This window comes from Mirounga angustirostris, unplaced genomic scaffold, assembly GCF_029215605.1.
Source record: "Mirounga angustirostris isolate CCGP_5_RB_7025 unplaced genomic scaffold, mMirAng1.0.hap1 SCAF_10, whole genome shotgun sequence".
Classification (NCBI taxonomy): domain Eukaryota; kingdom Metazoa; phylum Chordata; class Mammalia; order Carnivora; family Phocidae; genus Mirounga; species Mirounga angustirostris.
Genome location: NW_026991718.1, coordinates 74,642,087 through 74,668,896, shown reverse-complemented (window position 1 = coordinate 74,668,896; position 26,810 = coordinate 74,642,087). Strand labels below are relative to the sequence as shown.

At 38.9% G+C, this 26,810-nt stretch overlaps 1 protein-coding gene across 4 annotated transcripts in view; it reads left to right on the top strand.

Annotated features, from left to right (window-relative positions):
* Positions 1-26,810, top strand: part of PPM1B (protein phosphatase, Mg2+/Mn2+ dependent 1B) — a 76,771-nt gene that overhangs the window by 24,206 nt on the left and 25,755 nt on the right. The gene's annotated exons all lie outside the window — the stretch shown is intronic.

Below are 26,810 nucleotides of genomic sequence, written 5' to 3'. Positions count from 1 at the left end.
TGCTTCAGTTCTTTTGGATATGTGCCCAGAAGTGGGATTGTAGATCATTTGGTAGTTTTTATTTGTGCGTTCTGGGAAACCACCACATTGTCCCTGAAAGCTTTTAAGAAATTAAAAATTCACAGTGATCTCTCTGAACATGGGTTCCTCCCCTCACCCCCCACTTTGAGTCTGATTGCTTCTATCTTCCCTCAGCTCCGAGAAATTGTTTCTCTTCTTTATTTCTTTGATAATTTATTTTCTTGTTCTCTGTTTCTGGAATACATATTTGGTCTGTTGTGGCACTACCTGGATTGAATCTCTGTGATGTTCACCTTTTTACCTTTTATTTTTGTTTTTGTTGTACAGGCTGGGAGATTGCTTTGAGTTATTTAAACTTCCAAAATGAGCGAGGTGTGTGTTTTTTGTTTTTTTGGCAGGGGGAGTGGTAGGGGCAGTCATATATTTAAATCTGAAGGGCTATTTCTCATCCTGTGTTCATTTTCATAGCACCCTGTTCCTGTTTAATCGAAGCAAGATACAGTATCTTTTTTTTTTTTCCTTTGAGAGAGAGAGAGAATGAGCAGGGGATGGGTACAGAGGGAGAGGGAGAGAGAGAATCTTAAGAAGTCTCCATGCCCTGCTTAAGTGCCTCACAACACCAAGATCACGACTTGAGCCGAAATCAAGACTCTGGCACTCAGTGGGACATTCAGCCGACTGAGCCACCCACGCACCTCGACAGTATCTTTTTGAATCTCTGACGATTCTGATTTCTCATTAAAAAAAAATTCTCTTCATTGTTGAAGTTCCCACGACAGTGGCATCATTCCAGCTGTTTGCCTTTCGTGCTGCTGGGTTTCCTCACATGGTTGATTATCCTTGAGTTGTCTGTTCATATGGCTTCTTAAATATGCATATGAAATTCATTTTAAATTTCTTGAGAACACTTCTATTTTTTGTTTGGGGTGAAAAGTCTGCCAGAAGCTTTTCTGGATGTGGACTGGGGGTGGGGGTGGGATTAATGGTTCTCTGTAACTTTCAGTAGCTTCCCCTGTCTTCATTCTCTTGTTCTCTTCCCATTTTACTGGGTCCAAGCACCATGCTGTGTTTGAGTTCTGAACCTGGCTAGGAGTTCTCTTCCCACTTCTAATTTACTACTTGGATATTCTGAACTGCTGATTCTTGCATTTTGTTTCATTATTCAGTCACCATGCTTCCATCTTTTACACCTTCTAAAGATTTTTGATATCTCTACCCATTGATGGCATGCCTCTTCCTTCCTTCATTGTTGTTTGTTTTATACTTAAATATCTTTACTAACATTTTGGTGGTGTATTGGGAAGGGTTAGAGATAATGGGCTATATGTTCCTTCTGTTTTGAATGAGAAAATCCTTTATCACATGGTAATATATAAATGTGAACGATTATTTTCATCATCAAAACATTTCACTGTCGCTTCCCTGGCTCAATTGGTAGAGCATGCAAACCTTGATCGTGGGGTCGTGAGTTTGAGCCCCACGTTGGGCATAGAGTTTACTTTAAAAAACAAACAAAAAAAACCATTTCACTGAAGATTACACTACCCTAGGGCTTTTGTTTGTGTACAGATAGTTATTTGATAATAACTATCTGTGTACATACAGTTATTTGATAAGTCTTTTTTTTTTTTTTTAAAGATTTTATTTATTTGTTTGACAGAGAGAGAGAGTGAGAGATAGTGAGAGCAGGAACACAAGCAGGGGGAGTGGGAGAGGGAGAAGCAGGCTTCCCATGGAGCAGGGAGCCTGATGCGGGGCTCGATCCCAGGACCCTGGGATCATGACCTGAGCCGAAGGCAGACGCTTAACGACTGAGCCACCCAGGTGCCCCAGTTATTTGATAAGTCTAGAGAAATTTAAAGACATTAGATTTGGGGAATATATTGAATTTGTAAATCTCACGTCTTGTTTTTCAGCACTTCTGAAACTTTTCTCCTCTTCCATTTTTTAAAACTTATTTTTCTTTTGAAAGTAATTTAAAAGAACTCTCAAATTTAGTAGGCAGATAAATTTAAATGAGTTGATCCTTTATTTATAAGTGTTAGACCAGGCGTCTGTTAAAACAGAAGTGACATTTATTTTGGCTAAACAGTTTCTGTTCTACATATGTGTTTACATAGCATTTTCACACTCCATAAATTGAACAGAGCAAGTAGTCATATTTTTGGGTTGACTAAATTTTACTATAATATTTGTCAAGGAAATGGGTATTAATGACCATTTAATTGTAAAAGAAATTGGTGCAGAATTAATTGTGTTGAAATGAAGTTGTACTGAATTTTCATGTCAGTGTATGCAGCTTCTTGAACAGTATGAACGTTTTCTTGCAGCATGAGAATTTGATTCTTGACAAGAGGATCCATGTGCCTGTCTCAGGATTTAAGGGACATTAACATTTTGCTGTGTTTGCTTCAAACTGCTCTCAGAAAGAACGAAAGTGTTACCAACTTTCTCTAAATACTATCATTCCATCTCTTCTCTTTTTCCTTGAAAGTAACTATTATCCAGTTGGTTTTAGTAGTTGAGTAGCTTTAGTTTTTATACTAATCAAGCATGTTTTTAATACTTTCGCTGGCTATTCACCCATCTAATCATTTATTGTTCTGTACATTTTATAACTTTACATAAATAGCATCACACTGTCTGTATCTTTTCCCAGCTGGCTTTGTTTTTGCGATTTATTCATGGTGATGCATGTAGTTGTAAACCATATTTTTAACTTCTGTAGAGTATTACATTGCATCAGTGTCATCGTGTGCTTCTCGTGTATAGAATTTCTCTAGGGTGGATACTCATAACCCAACAACTCCACAGGAAGTTATGAGCATCTTTACGTTGCCAGATATTACTCTGAGATTTCTGATGCCGTTGTGGTTCCTGATTCTCTCTGTGTGACCTATTTTTTTCCCTCTGGGAATTTTCAGGATTTTTGTCTTATCAGTGTTTTGAAATTTCAGTTACCTTTTTTTGTTGTTGTTGTGGTTCTGCTTTCATCAGTTTGGCCAGGCACTTTTCAGTCTTGATACTTAGATTTAGTGCTGGGGAACTTTTCTGAATCATTTTTTTGATAAATTTCTTCTCTTTGCATTCCTTGTTCTTCCTGGAATATCTGTTAGTTGGATGCTATGCCCAGTACTGATCCTAAAACTTAGTTTTATTCTCTCCTTTTTTGAGTGTGTGTATGTGTGTGTGGGAAGGGGTGGGGGATGAGAGAGGTATAGAGAATCCTACTTTGGGGTTGTTTTTCTGACTTAATATTGTAATCTTTTATTAAAAATATAGCTGTCCTCATTTTAAGTCCTAAAGAGCACTTTTTTTTTCCCCTGTGATTTTTTTTTTAACATATATGCTAGTGGCATTTATTTATTGATTGATTGATTGATTGTATTTATTTAAGTAATCCCTACCCTCAATGTGGGGCTGGAACTCATGACCCCGAGATCAAGAGTTGCATGATTCTCTGAGGCATCCAGATTTTTTAAAAATAACATCTCATTCTTGTTTCATGAGTTGAATACTCTTATTTCTCTTGACGATTTTTTTTTTTCCTACTTTGTTGTTCTTTCTGATTACTTTTTGTTTCATTCTTTTGATTTATTCTGTTTTTCACATTGTATGTTTTCCTTCAATGTCTGGTAATCTTCAGGTGTTTTTGGTAGTCCTGCTCATAAGGTGACCTGACCATTTTGTTGAGGATCCTGTGTGTAAGTAATCTGTAAGTACTTTCTCTGGGACTATTGAATTTCCTCAGAGAGCAGAACTGTTACCTGCTTGAGGTTTGTAAACATATTTCTGGAAATAAATTTGGAAAGAAGGCTGAGGGTTTCAGCATTCACAGTTTAAATCTCTGGTTTCAGTAAGGTTTCTTGCTCTGGCCTCTCAACTAAATATGCTGTCTCTAAATTCAGAGTCTTCATAGTTCAGCTTTTTCAAAGTAAACCTCCAGTCTTTCTGCCATGTGTGGTAGTTTTAATATATGTCTGTAAATTCATTCTTTTTTTTTTTTAAGATTGAGAGAGAGAGAGAGTGTGTGTGTGTGTGTGTGTGAGGGGAGGGGCAGAGGGAGAAGCAGACTCCCTGCTGAGCAGGAAGCCCGATGCGGGACTTGATCCCAGGATCCTGAGATCCTGACCTGAGCTGAAGGAAGACGCTTAACTGACTGAGCCACCCAGGTGCCCCTGTAAATTCTTTTTTAATCTCCCTTTTTGAAAGATGAAGTCTCTGCTGTAAGGGGTGGGGTCTGTATCCCCTCCCTTTGAATCTGAACTGGCCTTAGTGTCTTGCTTGTAACCATCAGAATGCAGCACAGGTGACACTCAGAAAAGGACACATAGCTTCTGCTTGGTTCCCGTGGAACATTTCCTCTGGGGAGAGCCAGGTCTCATGTAAGAAGTCTGACTGCCCAGAGATAGTCAAACTGTATAGACCACATGCGGGTGCTCCTGGGGACAGCTCCAGCTGAATTCTCACCAGCAGTAATCAACTGCCAACCATTAAATGAACTTCCAGGTGACTATTTCCCCAGTCAGTATCTGCACAGTGATGTGAGAAACCCCAAGTGGGAACTTCCCAGTTGAGCCCTTACTATTAAGGAGCCAATATTGATACATTATTATAAACTTAAACCCATACTTATTTACTCTGGTTTCCTCATATTTTTTTAATTACTAAAATTTAATATATATTAGATTAATTTTTTTTTTTTTTTAAAGATTTTATTTATTTGACAGCACAAGTAGTCAGAGCAGCAGGCAGAGGGACAGGGAGAAGCAGGCTCAGTGCGGGGCTCGGTCCCAGGACCCTGGGATGACCTGAGCCTAACGCAGCCGCTTAACGACTGAGCCACCCAGGCGCCCCAGCACTGATTTTGAGCTCTTTGAAAAGGAAGTCATTATGCCCAGACCATCCTGAAAGGGGCGGAAAGTGATGGTTCACCTATTTGAGTATGATGTATCTACATAAATTATTTGGAATTCTTCTGCACTGGATATTTGTTTGATCTCTCCCATTCATTTATTCAGTCATTCATTTTTATCAGTATGGACTCATGGAATTTTTATACTTGGGTTGTAATCCAGTACCACTTTATTTTGTTGCTCAGGTTATTCCAGCTTTGCCCATTAAAAAAAAATAATAATAATTGTTTGATCTACCATAGCCTAAGAGTGGCAAATTAGTTCTGTTGTTTCTGGTTCTTTCCCCTTGTCTTACCTGTAGTTTACATTTACATATTTTGGTTGGTGCTTTTCGGTTTATCACTACAGTTAAATTTTCATTGTGGATTATATTTGTTGTCTTCTAAATTGGATTTTTCCCCCTTGAATTTGACCTAGGTTGCTATTAACTAATACTAATTGCTATTAATTAATATATTATTGCATTTGTTGCCCTTGTTTTTTGATCTTTTATCTTCCACCTTTCTAGGTCTCTTTGTTATAAGTGGGGTTTTGTTTTGTTTTTTAAGATTTTATTTATTTGACAGAGAGAGAGACAACGAGAGAGGGAACACAAGCAGGAGGAGTGGGAGAGGGAGAAGCAGGCTTCCTGCCGAGCAGGGAGCCTGATGAGGGGCTCGATCCCAGGACCCTGGGATCATGACCTGAGCTGAAGGCAGACGCTTAACGACTGAATCACCCAGGCACCCCAATGAGTGTTTTTTTTTAAATGTAGTATATAGATGAGTTTGTTTTGTGTTCCAGTTTGAGAATTATTTTTTAAATAGTTGAATTTATACTTTTAATATGACATGTCTTTGTTCTGAATTGTCTTGTTTGCTTTCTCTTTTAAATGTTTGAAAATTTTAGAGTATTTTACCATCTTTTGGGCATGTTTTTTCTTGCTATGACTTAGATATTTTATAATCTCAGTATTTCTCTGATGGTTTGTTTGTAATTGTATAATTTGAAATTCTATTTTAATGATAATCAAAGATGTGGAAATTAGTTTACTTCTAATATTTAATACCTTATCTTCTGACACCTGATTGATTCTTTCATTACTTCTCTTTAGTGTATACCTCCGTCATTTTATTTAATAGCTCCAAACAAATATGACCATCGTTCTCATGAAAGAAGAAATTCACACATATGCGCTACCTTTTACTTTCACTTCTTCCCAGTACCTTCCAGTCTGTGTTAGTTATTTTACTGTTTCTGCTTCATTATGATTAATGTTTATCACTACTTCTTCTGTAGTCATTTCTCGTTTAGCAGAGTTTGCTCTCAATATTTTTTACAAGAAAGGGCCTAGAAGAATGAAATTGAAGGAGACTTTCCCTCTACCCTCTCATATTCATGGGTTGGGGCCTTATGAATTAAACTGACAAAATACAGAGTAACAGGAGAAAAGGCAAAGTTTATTTGTGTATATACATGGGAGGTTAAACAAGTGGTTAGAATTTAGAGTTTAGAATTTAGAGTTCCCCCTAATAGGGGAAGGGGAAGGAGAAAAAAGGCTCTCATGGAAAAACAAGACTTTTAGGAAAGACAAATTAGGTCTTTTTTTTTTTTTAATATTTATTCATGAGAGAGAGAGGCAGAGGCAGAGGGAGAAGCAGGCTCCCCGCGGAGCAGGGAGCCCGATGCGGGACTCGATCCCAGGACCCTGGGATCATGACCTGAGCCCAAGGCAGACGCATAACCGACTGAGCCACCCGGGCGTCCCGACAAATTAGGTCTTTAGGAGAGTAGATGAGAGGTATGACAATGTTTATGTGATTTCTCATCCCAGTGCTGACTTTGTTGCAGGTGATAGGAATAAATCTCTTGTTATTGGAAGCCTCCTTGAAGGGTGATTTTTGTCCTGTTCAAGGATTTTGGAGGACTCTGCTTTTTAGGCAGAAAAGGGGTGTGGAGTTGAGATAAAGCCTTTCAAAGCGTCTGTTGATTTTCAAATGTCTTCAGTGCAAAAATAATTTTTGTGCCACTGTGATAAAATTTGCATCCCTTTACATGTTTTTTTTTTTTTTTAAAGATTTTATTTATTTATTTGAGAGAGCATGAGAAGGAGGAAGGTCAGAGGGAGAAGCAGACTCCCCGCCGAGCAGGGAGCCCGATGCGGGACTCGATCCCGGGACTCCAGGATCATGACCTGAGCCGAAGGCAGTTGCTTAACCAACTGAGCCACCCAGGCGCCCCTTTTACTTTTTTTTTTTTTTCCTTTACATGTTTGAAAGAATAACAGTTTAGAGATAAAACACTTGCATTGTGCTTTGCTTCCTTGAAGTCTTTACTTACCCTCGTTCCATTTCCCTCTGCATTATGCTTCGGAAGACTGGGAATAGCCTGATTTTGTCTTCTCTCCTGCTTTAAGTGGCTTTATTTAAGAGTGATTGGAGGAGTGAAGGATTGAATTCCCATGGGATTCTTTATTGCCTTTAAAATCGAATAGCTTGAACATATTGTGCTTCCCCCAAATTCTTAGTAGATATGACTGTATAGTACTTCTGTAGATGAAGGTTTATTAGCCTCAGCACTGTTGCCATTTGACCCATTAATTCTTTGCTGCCAGGGTGTGTGCATCGTAGGATGTTTTACAGCCTACTTGGCCTCTACTAACTAGATGCCGTATCCCCTCCCTGTGCCACATGTTACAACCAACAGTGTCTCTAGATATTACCAGATGTCCTCTGGGGGCCAAAATCTCCCCTGGTTGAGAACTACTGCTATAGATTTGGCCCATTCCTCTATTGTTAGAAATGCAAGTTATTATTTTAAATAACACTCTAACGAACATCATTATACACAAAGATTTTTCTCTTTTGATGTTATTATGGTGAATTACTGATTTCCAAATATATAACTAGTTTCTTTTTTTTTTTTTTTTTTTTTAAGATTTTATTTATTTATTTGAGAGAGAGAGCACATGAGAGGGGGTAGGGTCAGAGGGAGAAGCAGACTCCCTGCTGAGCAGGGAGCCCGATGCGGGACTCGATCCAGGGACTCCAGGATCATGACCTGAGCCGAAGGCAGTCGCTTAACCAACTGAGCCACCCAGGCGCCCACTAGTTTCTTTTTTTAAGATTTTATTTTTAGGGACGCCTGGGTGGCTCATTCGGCTAAGTGTCTGCCTTCAGCTCAGGTCCTGTGGGTGGGATCGAGTCCCACATCGGGCTCCTTGCTCAGCGGGAAGCCTGCTTCTCCCTCTCCCATTCCCCCTGCTTGTGTTCCCTCTCTCTTGCTGTCTCTCTCTGTCAAATACATAAATAAAATCTTTAAAAAAAAATTTTTTTTTAAGTAATCTCTACACCCAATGTGGGGCTCAAACTCAAAACCCTGAGATCAAGAGTCACATGCTGCAACGACTGAGCCAGCCAGGCGCCCCTATAACCATTTTTCTATTTGTTTTGTTATAGAGGAACGTATTTTTGATATGCCAATAGATTCTATTTGTTAATATTTTTATTCTTTTAAAATAGTAATACAGGAGTGCCTGGATGGCTCAGTCGTTAAGCATCTGCCTTTGGCTCAGTCCTGGGATCGAGGCCTGCATCAGGCTCCCTGCTCAGTGGGGAGCCTGCTTCTCCCTCTCCCACTTCCCAACCCCCCTCCTGGCTTGTGCTGTCTCTCAAATAAATAAATGAATAAATAAAATCTTAAAAAAAATTGTGTCCATGGGCCTGAGGGACACCACCTTATCCTTTTGACAGGAAGCAGATGGGATTGACAGATTGTACTGTTCTTAAGGAAGGCTTGCCAATGTCCATGTGTCCCCTCTATGAAATAGTGTGCCAGCTGTAGGAAGGAGCGGGGGAGTTTTGCAGTATCTGAAGATCCATGGTTGAAATTTTATAATTTGCTGTGTCTAAAGATTTTTGGTTGAAGGTCTCTTTGCAAATTGTTTGCTTTTCAGATATTTGTTTTTCTAAAGGGTAGAATGTTTGTGAAGCCTTTAGAACAGTGCCTGCAACAGAATGAGCACCATGGAAGTATTTGCCTATTCCTTAGTGCCTCAAATAAGATAAAAGCATTGTATGATTACTTGTTATAATGAGTCTCTGGAGCAGAAATTAATTGAAATAGTAAGAGGTGAGAGGACCATTAACCCTCTCAAATTAGTCACCTGGTTGTCCCTGAAGAGGCTTGGTTTCTGACCAAACCTCTTTGCAGTTGGCCCCCTTGTGCTGTTGAGACAACTAAAGGTTCTTACCTTTGGCCTAGGGCTGATGGATTTATGAGTGGTTTTTGGCATTTATAATTATGAGGGAATGGAGGGAGAATGAAATTGTTTTGGCAGGATCTTCTCTACATGTCCTGCAGTTTAAATTTCATTACAGTCACCAGTATCCGAGTATGGTTGTTGAGGAAGAAGTGGTCTTAATTTTGATAGAACCTAGAGAGACAGCAACTAATTTTAAAATTAGTTTAAAAAATTTGGTTATCGAAAATTTGGGACATACATAAAGGTAGAAATAATAGTACATATTGAGCCCCCCTGTACCTGTTTTACTTCAGTAGTATTGGCATTAAGAGGGTATTTTTATTTTTATTTATTTATTTTTAAAGATTTTATTTATTTGACACAGAGAGAGAGAGCACAAGCAGGGTGAGCGGCAGGGAGAGGGAGAAGCAGGCTCCCAGCTGAGGAAGGAGCCTGATGCGGGGCTCGATCCCAGAATACTGGGATCATGACCTGAGCCGAAGGCAGACGTTTAACTGACTGAGCCACCCAGGTGCCCCTAAGAGAGTATTTTTAAATTGTGGTGAACCCTCATAATATTATCCAGTCTAATAACAACCCCCCGCCCCCTTTTTTTAAGATTTATTTATTTGAGAGAGAGAGCGGGAGGGGCAGAGGGAGAGAGTGAGGGAGAATCCTCAAGCAGACTCAGTCAGTGCTGAGGACAGAGCCCAACTTGGGGCTTGATTTCACAACCCCGAGTTCATGACCTGAGCTGAGATCATGACCTGAACCGAAATCGAGAGTTGGAGGCTTAACCGACTGAGCCACTCAGGTGCCCCTAATAGCAAACATTTTAATTTTTGTATATTTTATATGCATAGATTTTACATTATTAAACAAGAGTACAAATATTTTTGTTTTTCTTTGTGTTTACTTTTTTTGTAAGTAGTCTCAGTGATAATCATTTTAGTGGGGATCACAGTTTCTATTTTATGTTCCTCAATTCTCTCTCCATTTGCTCTTCTTTCCATATTCTCTTTCTGACTTTAGCTTGGAAGGGGCACTGACATTTTTATGTTGCAGTTTACAGCAAGATGATGGTGCATCTTGGTTTCCATGTATTTATAAGCAATTGACATCTTCAAATATAGAGATGCCCTTTGGGGCGCCTGGGTGGCTCAGTCGTTAAGCGTCTGCCTTCAGCTCAGGTCATGATCCCGGGGTCCTGGGATCGAGCCCCACATCGGGCTCTCTGCTCTGTGGGAAGCCTGCTTCTCCCTCTCCCATTCCCCCTGCTTGTGTTCCCTCTCTCGCTGTGTCTCTCTCTGTCAAATAAATAAATAAAACCTTTAAAAATATATAGAGAGAGAGATGCCTTTTTAAAAATCCCTTGTCGGGGGTAGGTAGTGGGAGTGCATGTCAACTGAAATTCCGAATTTTTAATTTGATTGCATCCTTTCTTTCAGTATCCCTAATAAATAACATAATCTTTTAAAAAATGTCTTAAAAAAATAGAAATGTCTTAATGTTAACTAGACACCTGTCTTCCACCCATTGATTCTAGATCTGCCCTCTGGAACAAATGGATAAGCCTTTTCTTCTTTAGTAAGAATTCAGTATTGACCACCAGCCCTGTACCTTCTCTCTAGTCTGAGCAATATCAGCTTTTTCAAATGTTCTTTATATGTTCTTCAGGTATTTTTTAAGCTATTTTCATTCTTCTGCTTGGGATATATTTATGTTTTGTCAGAGTCCCTCTTAAAATGTGGTTCTTAGTGAATGCGGTACTTTATATGTTTGGCAAGTCAGAGTATTGAACCTTATGTTAATCTAGACTGTTGTGTTTATATTTTCTAGCTTTAATGAGCTTGAGTTGCGAACTATGGCTCAGCCATTTTCAATTGCAGTACACCTCCCATAATGTGAGCATCATCCAGTGCTGCTTCATTTGGTGCTCACTTGCCCATTCATTCATTCATTCATTCATTCCACAAATACTTTATCGGGTGCTTACTATGTGCCATGATTAGTTTTAGTCATTTTGACAATGAATAAGATAGATACAGTTTCTCCACTCGTGGAACTTACATTCTTGTTGGGGTAAAAAATAAAAAATTTAATGAAAAACAATTTCAGCAGGCTATGAGTAAAGTAAAACAGTAAAATGAGCCATGATTGTGTAGTCAGGGAACGTCTGAGTTGACAGTTGGGCTGAGATCTAAATGTCAGGAAGGAGTTAGCCATACAACTAAGGGTGATTCCAAGAAGAAAAGACAGTAAAAACAAAAGTCCAGAGATGGGGAACAAGTGTGACGTAGTGAGGGAATAAGAAAAGGCCACTGTGGCTAGCCAGCAGTCAGTGATGATGGAAGAGTTACTGGAAGTAAGGCTCAAGAACCAGACAGGGGTCAGATCGTAGAGTATTGTACTAAGTTTGGGTTTTCTTCTAAATTCAGTGGGAGTCAGGAGTGACATGATTTCATTACCTTTAGGAAAGATCACCCTGGAGAATGAATTACAGGGAGGCAAAAGTGGAACCGCTCATTAAAAGGTTATTATAGTAGTGCAGGCAAAGGGTGATGATGACTTAAGCTAGGCTGGTGCAGCTACAGAAGGAGAGATATGGACTGATTTGGGTATTTGGAGATAGAATTGATGGGATTTGTTAATGATTCAAAATAGTGTGTGTGTGAGAGAAAGCAGAATCAAGGCTCTGACATGCAGATATTTTTGTTCATGTGAAGAAACAGATTTGTTTCAGTGCAAGAACAAACCTGGTGTACTTTTAATATCAACTCTATTGTATGTTGGTGGTGGTTAAGAGCATGGACTCTGGAGCCAGACAGCCTGGGTTCCTTACCTTGGACAAGTTACTCAGCCATTCTGTGACTCAGTGCCCTCTATAAAATGAGGACCGTAATGTCTACCTCATAAGGGTGTTGGCAGAGATTAAATGAATTGAGTGATATAGATGGAGTTAATATAGGCTCAGTGCCTGGTCATATTAAAGGGCCTATATAAAGGTTAGCTTTTATTATTTTAACGGTTTTGCAAGGGTAATTTTGAGTCTACGTAATGTTAGCCGTATGCTGAGTTTATACATCAATCCCTATAAAAGATGCAATTCTATTCTCTAATTGTATCTTCGTAATTTTTTTTTCTTCAAGGGCATCTGTAAATTTTTTGTTTTCTGCCATTGTGAAAATGTGGAAAAATTGTTTTATGTAGCTGTATATTGCTAGCTAAAATCTGCATTAATATTGAATTTGTTTCAAATGCTTTCAGAATATGCTTATACTACAGTCTTAGACCAAAGAAATGTCTTGAAAGAATTATCGGAAATACTGGATTTCTGCTAACATGGCTCATAGTATAGCTTTTATATTCATGGTGTCTGATGAAGGATATGTTAATCTTATATCTATAAATTTGTAAAATGCACCATGCAAATTTTTTTTTAATCTGGTCTCTTACAGAAGTGCAGTTCATTTAGGTAGAATTTGATACTTGTATTTACAATGTAGCAGCACTAAATATTTACGCTTGTTCTAAATTCTTTGGAGAAAAGGATTTTTCCCTTAGTTACATGGTATATGCATTTCTTTATGAATTTATGATACGCTTTATCATAGCTTGACGTTATCTTCTAGATACTGTTACACCTCAGTTTTCTTCATGCATTGAGTGTAGGCTTTAGGTTTTTATTCTTTTTAATAGTAGGACTCAACAGTGAGTTTACTTCTTCAAGGAAATGATATGTTAAAATGGAACAGGATATATCTGTTGGGTCTTAATTGCTCACTCTGTTAATGTAGGTGATTGTCCTTTGATTTGTTTGCAGAGGAAAAAAACCTTTGGGTGTCAATATATCGATATTTATAAAGGTTTAGATTTTTATGAATTAGAGCTTTTGATTGCTAAAAGAGGATTCACTCTAAAGGAATTTTCTTTGTTGAACTAGTGTTCATTTAATGGCATTAAATTTATGTAATTTAATTTTATTACATTTATATGTTTTAAGATGGAAAGGGTACATTTTCTTTTCTTTTCTTTTTTTTTAAGATTTATTTATTTGACAGAGAGAGACACAGCGAGAGCAGGAACACAAGCAGGGGGAGTGGGAGAGGGAGAAGCAGGCTTCCCGCCGAGCAGGGAGCCCGATGTGGGACTTGATCCCAGGACCCCGGGATCATGACCTGAGCTGAAGGCAGACGCTTAACGACTGAGCCACCCAGGCGCCCGGAAAGGGTACATTTTCACTCCTGTCTTTCAACTGCTTGATTTCTCTTCCGTGCGGTTTCCAGTTCTGTGTACACTCCCAGAAAATGAATGTGAATACACATCCTCACCAACACTTGTCTTTTTTTTTTTTTTTTAGAAACCTGTAGTATTATAGTGTATTTATTTATTTATTTTTAAATATTTATTTATTTGACAGAGAGAGACACAGGGAGAGCAGGAACACAAGCAGGGGGAGTGGGAGAGGGAGAAGCAGGCTTCCCGCAGAGCAGGGAGCCCGATGTGGGACTCCATCCCAGGATCCTGGGATCATGATCTGAGCCGAAGGCAGACGCTTAACGACTGAGCCACCCAGGCGTCCGTATTTATTTATTTTTAAGAATTCTCTACACCCATGAATCATGGAACACTTCATCTAAAACTAATGATGTAATGTATGGGGATTAACATAAGAATAAAAAAATAAATAAATATAAACTACAAAAAAAAAAAATTCTCTACACCCGTTGTGGGACTCAAACTCATGACCCTGGGATCAAGAGTTGCATGCTCTTGCAACTGAGCCAGCCAGGTGCCTCTCTTGTCTTTTTGATACCAGCCATTTTAGCTGGTGTGAGGTGATACTGTGATTTTGATTTGCATTTCCCTGACGATGAGTGGTATTGAGCATCTTTTCATGTGTCTGTTGGCCATCTGTATGTCTTTGGAAAAATGTCTATTCAGGTCTTCTATCCATTTTTTAATTGGATTGTTTTTTTGGTGTTGAGTTGTAGAAATTCTCTATATATTTTGGATTATTAATCCCTAGTGAGACATTTTTATATATTAGGGAAATTAGCTCATGATATGAAATGCAATTTCTTTTTTTTTTTTTTTTAAGGTTTTATTTATTTATTTGACAGAGACAGCGAGAGAGGGAACACAGCAGGGGGAGTGGGAGAGGGAGAAGCAGGCTCTCTGCGGAGCGGGGAGCCCGATGTGGGGCTCCATCCCAGGACCCTGGGATCATGACCTGAGCCAAAGGCAGATGCTTAATGACTGAGCCACCCAGGGGCCCCTGAAATGCAATTTGTTTTATAGTGTGCTGTTGTTTTACTTTATGCTTCTTTAAATTAGTTTTTTTTTTTTTAATTGAACATTTACATAGTTTAAAGAACCAAACAATTCTGTGGGCACCTCTTTTTGGAGAAGATTCCTCAGAACCAACCATTTCAAATTCTTACAGCTGATTCCTTTGGAATTTATCTTTAAATCTCTAATGTGCTTTTTGATTTTTTTTAAAGGTTTATTTTTATTTATTTATTTTTAAAAGATTTTATTTATTTATTTGAGAGAGAGAGAATGAGAGACAGAGAGCATGAGAGGGGGGAGGGGCAGAGGGAGAAGCAGACTCCCTGTCGAGCAGGGAGCCTGATGGGGGACTTGATCCTGGGACTCCAGGATCATGACCTGAGCCGAAGGCAGTCGCTTAACCAACTGAGCCACCCAGGTGCCCTAAAGGTTTATTTATTAGAGAGAGAGAAAGTGCAGGCAGGGGGTTAGGGGCAGAGGGAGAGGGAGAGAGAGAATCCTAAGCAGTCTCCATGCCCAGCACAGAGCCTGACATGGGGCTCGATCTCACAATCCATGAGATCATGACCTGAGCCAAAACTGGGAGTCAGACAGTGAACTGATTGAGCCATCCAGGCGCCCCTGATTTTTTTCCCCCCAGGTCTAGGAATTCTCTAGGCCATTACTGAAGATGAAATGTAGCTCTTTTCATTCCACCACCCCAACCATACACATAATGCATACTCCCCCATACTTCCTCATTTTTTCAAAATAGGATTATACCCAGTTGGGACCAGTTGGCATTCTGATTCTTCAGTTTTTGAATTAAACCTTTTTCTCTCTGATAGCTTATAGGCTCTTATACCTGTCTCCAGTGTTCTGAAATTTTTAATATACCTTGGTAATTGTTTCCATCCATTGTGCTTGTCGCAGGATGAGCTCTTTCCATTTTGAAATTCATGCCCGCTCTTCAGTTTGGAAGTTTCCTTATATTATTTTTATAAACTATAGCCATACCTCATTTTATTGAGCTACACAGATACTGTGATTTTTACAAATTGAGGGTTTGTGGCAACTCTGCATTAAGCTGGACTCTCCGCACCATTTTTTTGACAGCATTTGTTCACTTTGTGTCTGTCATATTTTTTTTTTTTAAGATTTTATTTATTTATTTGACAGAGAGAGAGAGAGACAGAGAGAGAGGGAACACAAGCAAGGGGAGCGGGAGAGGGAGAAGCAGGCTTCCTGCCGAGCAGGGAGCCCGATGTGGGGCTCGATCCCAGAACCCTGGGATCATGACCTGAGCCGAAGGTAAACGCTTAACCAACTGAGCCACCCAGGTGCCCCTGTGTCTGTCATATTTGGTAATTCTTGGAATATTTCAAACTTTCCCATTATTATAATTCTTAGGGTGATCTGTGACCAGTGGTTGTGATTCATTGAGATCTCAGATAATGGTTAGCATTTTTTAGCAATAAAGTATTTTTACTTATTTATTTGTGCAAGCACTGGGGGGCAGGGGGCGGCGCAGGAGGAGAGGAAGACAACAGACTCCCCGCTGAGCAGGGAGCCTGACTCACCCACATGGTGCTGGATCCCAGGACTCTGGGATCATGACCTGAGCCAAAAGCAAATGGTTAACCGACTGAGCCACCCAGGCACCCTAGCAATAAAGTATTTTTATTATTTATTTTATTTATTTATTTGACAGAGATACAGTGAGCCAGAGAACACAAGCGGGGGGAGGAATGGCAGAGGGAGAGGGAAAAGCAGGCTCTCTGCTGAGCAGGGAGCCCAATACAGGACTCCATCCCAGGACCCTGGGATCATGACCTGAGCTACCCAGGCGCCCCTAAAGTATTTTTAAATTACGGTATACACATTGTTTCTTTAGACATAGTGCTATTGCATACTTAATAGACTACAGTATAGTATAGACATAGTTTTTATGTGCACTGGGAAACTGAAAAATTCGTTTGACTCGCTTTGTTGCGATACTTGGCTTTATTGCAGTGGTCTGGACCTAAACTTGCAATATTTCCAAGGTGTGCCTGTATTTGTTCTCTTCAATTTTCTGTATTCCCTTACTCCCATTTTTTGGCTCTTGAACCTCCTGGGCTGATCCTCTCCTATTGTACCATCTGTCTTGTAGCTATAATTTCTGGGCATTTCCCTCAACTTTCATTTTCCCAGCTTTCTCTTCTATGATTCTGTTTTCACTTTACAGGAGATCTTTTAGTCCTCTGAATGTTTTATTTTTCCTTTTAATAACATCCTCTTATTTCATGGATTCAAAATCTCTCTTACCTTTCTGAAAGGAGTTTGCTTGCATGCTTCCTTCCTCCTCCTCTTGTGATTAACTTTTCTTTGCCCAGCCTAGTCCCTTTCTAGGGTTTTCTTTTCCAAGCTGCCTGTTTCTGCTTGTTTTGGCCCCTCTCTGTTTTATTAGGGAAATTCTTCTATGTTTGGCCGTGGACTGTCTGCTTATATTTTTAAAGTGGACATTGAATAGCTGATTGGAAGCTCTGTGCCTATCTATGGGGTTTGTTGGCTGTGGGATTCACTATGGGGTGATTTGACCTATTTTTTTGAGTAACTTCCAGTGTCAGTACATAAGATCTTTCCTGTAGAACTAGTGAGATTCTAAAGAGTATAAATAAGCCTCTTCTCATCTTTTATTTAGAGTAAACTTTTACTTAGTTTTATGTTTTAAGGCTAGTTTCCAGCCTTAATCTCTCCCTGGTATTCTCCACTTCTAAAGGTTCTGTTTTAACTTCTTCAGAAATAAACTTCCATCTCTTTCTGGGGTGAGGGATTGGTATTCTTTCATTCAGCTTTGCTGACCCAGAGAGGAGGATTTTGGGAAGTCCACTTGCCTCTTCCAGTGGACTTTCAGTTGGTCCTCTTGTTGTTAGCCCCACGTTCACCTCCAGCAGTGCCTCCAGTCTGCAGTTTCAGTGAGCGTGCTGCTTTTTGCCTCACAGTTAGCTTCATGTTTAACTAAGTCAGAGTCTTGGTTCTGCCACTTCCCAGGCTTCACTGTTGTCTCTGCTCTCACTCACTTTATCTCCATGGATTTAAAAGTCCCTATCATAGTCTTTTGGGATTTCAGAGAGGTGTTCCCAACCAAAATGTTACTCCCTTCTTGAGTCGACAGTCATTCTTCAAGGCAGACAGTGCCCAGCAACATGGAGAAGCATTGACTTTTTTAAGGATTTTATTTATTTGACAGAGACAGCGAGAGAGGGAACACAAGCAACAGGCAGAGGGAGCTGGAGAAGCAGGCTTCCCCCTGAGCAGGGAGTCTGATGCGGGGCTCCATCCCAGGACCTCGGGATCATGACCTGAGCTGAAGGCAGACGCTTAACGACTGACTGAGTCACCCAGGTGCTCCAGCATTGACTTTCTTTACACAGAGTGTAAAACTAAACTTCTCGAAAAGATAACCGTGACAAATTAGTGACTTCTTCCTTCAAAAAAAAAAAAACAAAAGGTAGGGTGCCTGGGTGACTCAGTCGTTAAGCATCTGCTTTCGGCTCAGGTCATGATCCCGAGGTCCTGGGATCCAGCCCCGCATCGGGCTCCCTGCTCCTTGGGAAGCCTGCTTCTCCCTTTACCTCTGCCTCTTTCTCTGTCTCTCATGAATAAATAAATAAAATCTTTTAAAAAAATAACTAAACTCTATGGGTGAATAATGAAAACATAATAACAGGCAAGCTTAGTTCTGTTTAATGGTAAATTTCAGTAAGAAGACTGCCTTTGATTTGAATAAAAGGTTGAAATTGAAACTTGGTACTATATGACATAGGCAAATACATCTGGAATGATGTAAATGCTACCATTTAATATAAGGCTTGTGTGTGACATTACTTCCAGGAGTTCAGAAAGGTGATAAATACTTCTGGTTGGAGTAGTTTGTAAGATTTCATAGGAGAAGATCATGCTTGACTTAATTGAGGTTTTGTTTTTTTCAAGTTGGAAAAGAGGATATGGTTGCGATCATTTTGGGAGCCTTGGGCAATAAGCCTATGTAAGTTCTCCAACTTTAAAGTGAGAAAGCTGGTTAAAATCCTTAATTCATTTACTTAACTTTATTTTACTTTACTTAACTTACCTTTTCCCAATATTGCAAATGAAATACAAACTTGCCCAGTGGTACTGAACTATCCATTGTGAGTTGTATTTTGGTCTTACGATGTCATATAATTTTATATTTGTTGGCAGCATTTGGTAGTTTACTTACTAGTCAGACTCTAACCGCATAGAATTTCAGAACAGGAAGAAATGCTCAGTATTGTTTTGTACAGCTTTTCTTTTTTTCCCCCTAGGAAAACAGATACTTGGTAGAGCCAGGATCAAACCCAATGTTTAGGCATTCTTTTCCTTGTTTCCTTCAGTTTATTGTCTTAAGATGGTATGCTTATTACATGTGTTTGTATTTTGGGTGTAAGTTAATATGCTTTTATTTATTATCAGAAAATATTAATTCTTCTAGCCCACTACAGATTTCTTGGTTCTCTTGGGACCATTTTAGTCTTTTGAGATTTAGATATATGTATACTCAAACATGTAGTTAGTTTTCTGGATTTTCTGTTGGGTGAAGCTTTCCCAGATTACTTCAGTAAATTATGGCACTTGGTAATAATAATCTGCTCTAATAGATGTTTTTATAATTCATGACAAAATTTCCATGGGCAAACCTTATAGATGATCCCATGAAATGAACTGTTAAAATGACTTTATGACTATCATGTGTGAGTAAACTGTTACTTCTTTATTTTATTTTTAAGATTTTATTTATTTGACAGAGAGAGAGACAGAGGGGGAACACAAGCAGGGGGAGTGGGAGAGGGAGAAGCTGGCTGAGCAGGGAGCCCAATGCGGGGCTCGATCCCAGGACCCTGGGATCATGACCCGAGCTGAAGGCAGATGCTTAACGACTGAGCCACCCAGGCGCCCCAACTGTTACTTCTTTAAAAACAAAAACAGGTCCAAGCAGGTAGGAGTGGCCAGAACTTTCATTCTCAGCTCTTTTGTTTAAGCCAAAGTTTTTCTCCTCTTTGGGAGACTGTCCGTTATTACTACTGCTTCTTGTTATTACTGACTTAAGGGACACAGTATTCAGTGTGACTTCAAAGCCCTCTCTAGAACATGGGCATGAGACTTTTCCCCCTTAATTTGACATAATATAATTGAGATAAGGTAAGAACTTTTAAACTATGTTAAAGATAGAGGAAAACCAAAGGGAAATAGGCATATAGTACAATAACCAAATACATAATTTAGTTGATTACTTGTCTTCTGGAATGCACAGTTTCATTCATATGGTATAAACCCTGGATTGCCTTAATGTGGTGGACACCATTTTAGCATCCATTATCCCAGATCCCACACCTGGATGCTGTCCTCCTTGGAAGTCTCTCTCTGACAGAATGAGGCTCTTCTATAACACTGGAATGATGAGTTCAGTTTTTTTTTTCTTGCCTGTGGCCTTTCTCTACAGTATAATGCAACGCATGTCTATATCCTTCATCAAATCTACTTCAGTTCTAGAGAAGATACGGCCTTATGGTAAAAGCCGTATGATGTATTATTTATCACTTATTGGGAATGAAGTGTTGCTTTGTTAAACCACTTCTTTCAAACTAATTATTAAAAACAGTCCTCTGACATTTATTCTAGTACTTCTTTGGGCAGGGAAATAAACATACTATTTTGGGAAGTAGGAGGTAAATACAGAGGGACCCATTAATTATGCAAAGTAGCATTACTAAATGGATGGGGAAGAAGTAACTATTAGTGAAGTTTAGTAAAGTACCATGGAGAAAGGATTTCTGGAAAAGGTAAGACTGAAATCTGACATTTCTGTAACTTTGCATAGGTGAGGATAGTTAAGGAGAGGGGAAGGCACGATTTTAAAAAAATTTAGTGTCCAAATTATGGTAGAATAGTTCTGCTTTTGAATTGAGGCTGTATTAGAATCCATTATTACAAATGTTTGGTGCAATACTTGCTTTTTCCTTCACTTTTATAAGTTACTTTTTATTTGAAAAAAATGAAGCTATAGGGGCGCCTGGGTGGCTCAGTCGTTAAGCGTCTGCCTTCGGCTCAGGTCATGATCCCGGGGTCCTGGGATTGAGTCCTGCATCGGGCTCCCTGCTCAGCGGGAAGCCTGCTTCTCCCTCTCCCACTCCCCCTGCTTGTGTTCCCTCTCTCGCTATCTCTCTCTCTGTCAAATAAATAAAATCTTTAAAAAAAAGAAAAAATGAAGCTATATTCTTTGATCTATTATTAAGTGTTTCCTACTGTGCTCTCACTTTTGTTTATAAATGTGAAATGTATTTGGGCTTGATTGTAAACTGAGGGCAGCTTTGAAGTAAGTGTATCCCTCTTGAAATAAGATTGATGGGAACAAATCAGCCATGGTCTGTCAGCTAAGGCAAAGGACCTAGAACTTTAAATTCAGAGGAACTTTTAAAGAACAATGCTTCAGATAATTTTTCTTGTTAGAGAATTTATCATCAGAATAATTGTTAACTAAGTACACTGTATTTAATGCTTTTAGAAATAGTAGTAAATATAATCCATTGAATCTTGGGTGTTTTGTAATCAGAGACTAGCCTTTTTTCTTCTCCAGCAACTATGAATCCAGTTCTTTAGACGAAGTTCTAGTCCCTAGACATGTTCACGGGGAAAGGGAGAAAAAAACCTCTGTCCTATGGATTCATTGGACCTAAGGAATAGAGACAATTATAAATGAGCTGAAGAACGATTTAGGAAAAAAGGGAACCTGAAATTCAGTTTTGCAACTGTTTTAATTATCTGGTGATGAGTACTGTGAGTACCTTTTGACTATGTGTATTTGCATATATTTGACCTTATTTTGAACATTGTGGTAATATTTCAGTGTGAGTATTTGAACAGCACTTCGAGTCTCTTCACTGAAATTTGATTTGTTATATGTAAAAGTTGCCCACCTTCCACACTTACTCCCTTTCAGGGTTGGTTTGTAAGCAAACTCAAAGGTACTAGAATTTTTTATGTGGAGGCTTATTCTACAGAAGAATGTAAACTATAGACAACTCATCTAAATTTTAGGACGTCTAGAACTTTTTCCCATATTTGTTCTTCTCAGTAAAAAGCACAGTTGTCAGATGGGTTTACTACTTTCTCAGGCAAGAAGAGGATGACACATTTTTGAGTTCTCAAATCTATGATTCTAAGATAAGTAGATAATGGACATTTCAGTGAAAATAATGTTATTCTTAGGATTTCAGTGCTTCTGCTTTCCCCCTTGAAATGTTCATGTATATACTCACATACAAATATACACATACATACCAGTTATACCAAATTAATTGTGCTCTTACTCTTCTTTTGGTCTTTGTATATGCTGTCTAATTTCTTCTCCCATTTCCATCATGTAAGTATCAGCTTGGGCTTCTTCCTTTAGAAAAAGAGTTTTTTTTTTTATTTTTGTTTTTTTTTTAGGATTTATTTTTTAGAAATCTCTACACCCAACACGGGGCTCGAACTTAAACCCTGAGATCAGGAGTCACATGCTCCACTGACTGAGCCAGCCAGGTGCCCCTGGAAAATTTTTAAATACATGAGGCTATCTTTGACACCTCCTGTTGGCATACCTGTATTTATCCCATTGTACCCTCTATCACAGGGTGCCTTCATAATCTGTGTACTGGTCTTTATCTTCCACCAGACTAGAAGTTCTTTTAGGGAAGGGGACAACTTATTCCTAGTACCTGATACAGTGCCTGGCATGCAGCATGTACTCAGAAAATACTTGAATGAAAAGAAAAGAAAATACTTGAATGAGGGGCACCTGGCTGGCTCATTTGGTAGAGCATGTGATTCTTCATCTTGGGGTCATGAGTTTAAGCCCTGCATTGGGGCTAGTTTACTTAATAATAATAATAAAGGGAAGGGGGGAAAAATATTTGAATGAGTAACTGTTGTACTGTTGTTATTTGTAATTTTCAATTGATTGAACGAAGCTGAAGTATTCTTTTGCCAGATACATTAAAAGTATGTATAATTTATTGCTGGAACTTAAGCACTAATTATAAATGAGAAATTGTAGGGTCATCCCAGAATTGAATGCTATATAATATGTAAACACATGTGAAACCTTTTAAGTGATTTTAAAAATGTGATTACTTGGGGACCGGGCTGGCTCAGTAGAGCATGTGACTCTTGATCTCCAGGTTGTGAGTTTGAGCCTCACACTGGGCTTGGAGTTTACCTAAAAAAAAAAATCATAGTAAAAATAAAAAAATAAAAATATGATTACTTAGAGTGATTTAAGCAAATTACTTAGAATAAATAAAAGACAACAGTGAGTCCCTAATCTTCCAAGTATGACAACCCCTTTTAAAATATCATTTGTCAGATTCTTACTTCATAGTACAATTATTATATATTGATTGAAAAAGTCATATTATGCTGCTGTGGTTTCACTAATGTATTTTCCTCCAAGAAGGCAATGGAAAAAGACAGATGTGTTCCGTCTTTAGATAATGCTTGCTGTGCATACATTCTCAATCTCGTAAAAAGTCTGTGGCCCACAGAGTTGTATACATCACTGATCTCTGAATGCGGGTTCACAAAACAAGCCATTAGTATTAAGTTTTTAAAAATTAGAACTTCTCTTAATTGTCTTTCGTCTTGAAAAAGTCAAATTGCTTTTAATACAGTGATTGGCCCTGGCTTCCCACACTGTTAGTAGGTCCGATGTGCTGGTGAGAGATCCTAAGGAAGGGTGGAATTTTCACTTTCTCACTTGTATTCGTCGTCGTCGTGACTGAAATTTACCTGTGATTATGTTGATTTTCATATGATTAGGTTTTAATGAAGCTGCTTCAAAAAGTGAGCAAGTGACTAAAAAAGACTCCTATCAGAAAAGATTGGTTGTAGTTATAATAAAGCTCACACAGGCATACACATAAAAATGTTAGAACTCCTAATTCCAGTATACGCTCTCATTCTGGGGTAAAAACTGTGATACAATCAGATCTGAAATACCAAATGCAAAAAAATCTGAGATTGTTGAAGATTGTTTGAAATGTGGATCTAGAATATTGGAACTGTACCTTGCCTGAGTTACAGTGTTGTTTGACATGTAACTAAATGATAGCATGAAATCATAACAAGTTAGCAGGTCATTTAAAAATTAGGCATTCTGAGTATAAAAACCTTTTGAGTTTTTTTTTCCATAGATGTTTGATAAAGCCATCAGTTGAGTGCAAAACTGCACTAAATTATAAATGTTCACAAGGCCCTTTGAGGTTTCTTTTGAACAGTAAAAGATAGCCATATCACTGGGGAAACCCTTGTTTTTTCTGTTTTGGTCGAAATGACAACATGGAATGTATGGCAAAAAATTAAAACACATTTCATTGTCATCACATGCCTTTGAAACATGCGGTGTTTCAGTATACAGTGCTGATGTGAAGAAACCAGTATCAGAATAATTACACATTGTAGAAGATTTGCTTTATGATTGATTTTATTTTAATAAAATATAGATGTTGTAACATACTTTCTCCTTAGTGTTCGCTAACTTGTGTTTCAGTAATAATGACTGGTTTTGGGGGGTGAATAGCAAAAGCAAAGAGATGCTAGGCAAATGTATATTTTCAATAGTAAATGACTTCTTTAATAAAGACAACCTTTTATGGAAGAAAGTCATAGTTACTTAAGGTAAAAATCATTTACTCCATCATTCATAGGTAAATTACTGCAGCAAAGAAATTGAACCAGGAGTTTATAAAGAGCTGTTAGCATGCCATCAATGTAGTTAATTTTATAAAAATAAGACCTTTAACTTTAAAATAAATACAGTAGGTTTTGGGGGCACCTGGGTAGCTCAGTTGGTTGAGTGTTGGACTCTTGATTTTGGCTCAGGTTGTGATCTCAGTGTTGTGGGATTAAGCCCCGCCCACCTTGTGCTCAGCACTGAGTCTGCTTGGGACTCTCTGTCTTCTCCCCTCCTTCTGCAACCCCCCCCAACCCCGCTCCCCCTCTCCTTGCTGGCACGCGTGAGCGCTCTCTTTCAAATCTTTAAAAAAATAAAATCTAGTTTTTACAGTACTTATATGAGAAATGACCAAGAAGTACATTTTACTGCATAGAATTTTGCTGATTATCTCATAGCAAAGTTCTTTGCTTTTGAAGAATAATACAACTTAAAATAGAAGTTGCTAATTCCACAGCAGTATGCAGATACTTTTAGCTAAAAGAGAATACACACACACACAATCTTCCCATTAAGGATAAAGGTTACTTACCAAGAAGGTAGCTATTTTAAAGAAAGTAGTGTTAGCAAATGAGCATTTGAGAAATAAAGCTTTGGAAAGGTAATGGTTTTGTGATTTTTTTTTTTTTTAAGATTTTATTTATTTGTTAGTGCACACATGAGCACGAGCAGGGAGAGAGGCAGAGGGAGATAAGAGAGGGACGAGCAGATGCCCCGCTGAGCCAGGAGCCTGATGCGGGGCTCTACACAGGGCTCAATCCCAGGACCCTGAGATCATGACCTGAGCTGAAGTCAGACGCTTAACTGACTGAGCCATCCAGGTGCCCCTGTTTTGTGATTTTTGTTGGGAAAAAAAAAAAGATCATGTATAGTAACTGTCAGATTTGCATACTTTAAGTACTTGGGAATTTTGGTATATATTCTAGGAAAACTCCTACAATAGCACTGTTTTATTATTTTAAAAAATGAAAAATAACTCCTATTCACTGATAGTAGAATAGATAAAAATTGTACATGAGCATATAGTGAACTATGGCTCTCCATCAATGCGGACGAATCTCAGAAATATAGTGGTGAGCCAAAACCAAGAATACTAGAGCAACATACATTGTACTTCACATCAATGTGTAGTGTCAGACATATAAAACTATGCCTCAAAAGGTTAAACTACAAGGGATACTGATGATAAAATTCAGGATAATAGGATGCCTCAGTGGTCTTGATGATGTTCTACTTCTTAAATTGTATGGTGGGTACATAGGTGTTCATTTTATTACTCTTTAGCTATATGTATACATTATGTAAACTTTCATATATGTGATATTTCATGTTTGAAAAATTAAATCAGGGGCACCTGGCTGGCTCAGTCAGAAGAGTGTTTTGATTCTTGATGGTGGGGTTGTGAGTTTGAGCCCCACGTTGGGTGTAAGAGATTACTTAAAAATAAGTAAAACTCAAAAATCATTAAGGGACAAACCCAACTTTAAAATATCAATTTGGGACTTAAAAATGACCAATTTGTGGGGTGCCTGGCTGGCTCATTCGGAACAGCATGTAGCTCTTGATCTCAGGGTTGTAAGTTTGATCCTCACGTTGGGTATAGAGATTATTTATAAATAATATTTTTAGGGGCACCTGGGTGGCTCAGTCGGTTAGGCATCCGACTCTTGATCTCAGCTCAGGTCTTGACCCTCAGGGTCATGAGCTCAAGCCCCACATTGGGCTCCACGTTGGTTGTAGAGCCTACTTAAATAAATAAATAAAATAAAATCTTAAAAAAAAATGACCTATTTGTGAAAGAATGCAGTCGCTCATAAAGCTGGTCGGTGTACTAGTGACCTAAGCTCAGTCAGACACTCATTTCCTGGACTTTGAATCTTGAGCAAGAGACTTCAGAAGGAAACAGACAGCAGGTAGGAATCCTAGCAGTGAGAGCACAGTATTTGGCTCCTTGTTTGTTAGAGGTTTCTTTTGATTCTTAATGTTCCCTGTAGCTTGCTTTCTTTTCTTTTTTTTTTTAAGATTTTATTTATTTATTTGACAGAGAGAGACACAGCGAGAGAGGGAACACAAGCAGGGGGAGTGGGAGAGGGAGAAGCAGGCTTCGCAGGGAGCCCGATGAGGGGCTCGATCCCAGGACCTTGGGATCATGACCTGAGCCGAAGGCAGATGCTTAATGACTGAGCCACTCAGGCGCCCCGCCAGCATGCTCTTTCGAAGGTCCCCATCCAAGATGTACTGGAAAAAAAAAAACTTTGGGTGTGTGGATGGGCTATGGAATCTGCATTTTGAGCAAATAACAAACATTTTATGGTTTTACTGTTTCAAGTACTGTTCTAAGCACACTGTATCAATTCATTCTTCACTGCAACCCTGTGAAGTGTAGGTATTATTGTTGTGATACGCATTTGCCAGAGAGGAGAAGGGGAAAGTGACTGATTAATTCACAGGAGGAATTTGAAGTACAGATGACTAAGCGCCTTACTCAAGGTCACACAGCTAGTGAGTTTTAGGGCCAGGATTGTAGGTGGGAAACTACCAGGGCATCTGCATGCTTATTTGGAGAACCACCACTCTAGTCCAAGTCATTTGAAATTGGAAAAGCTTT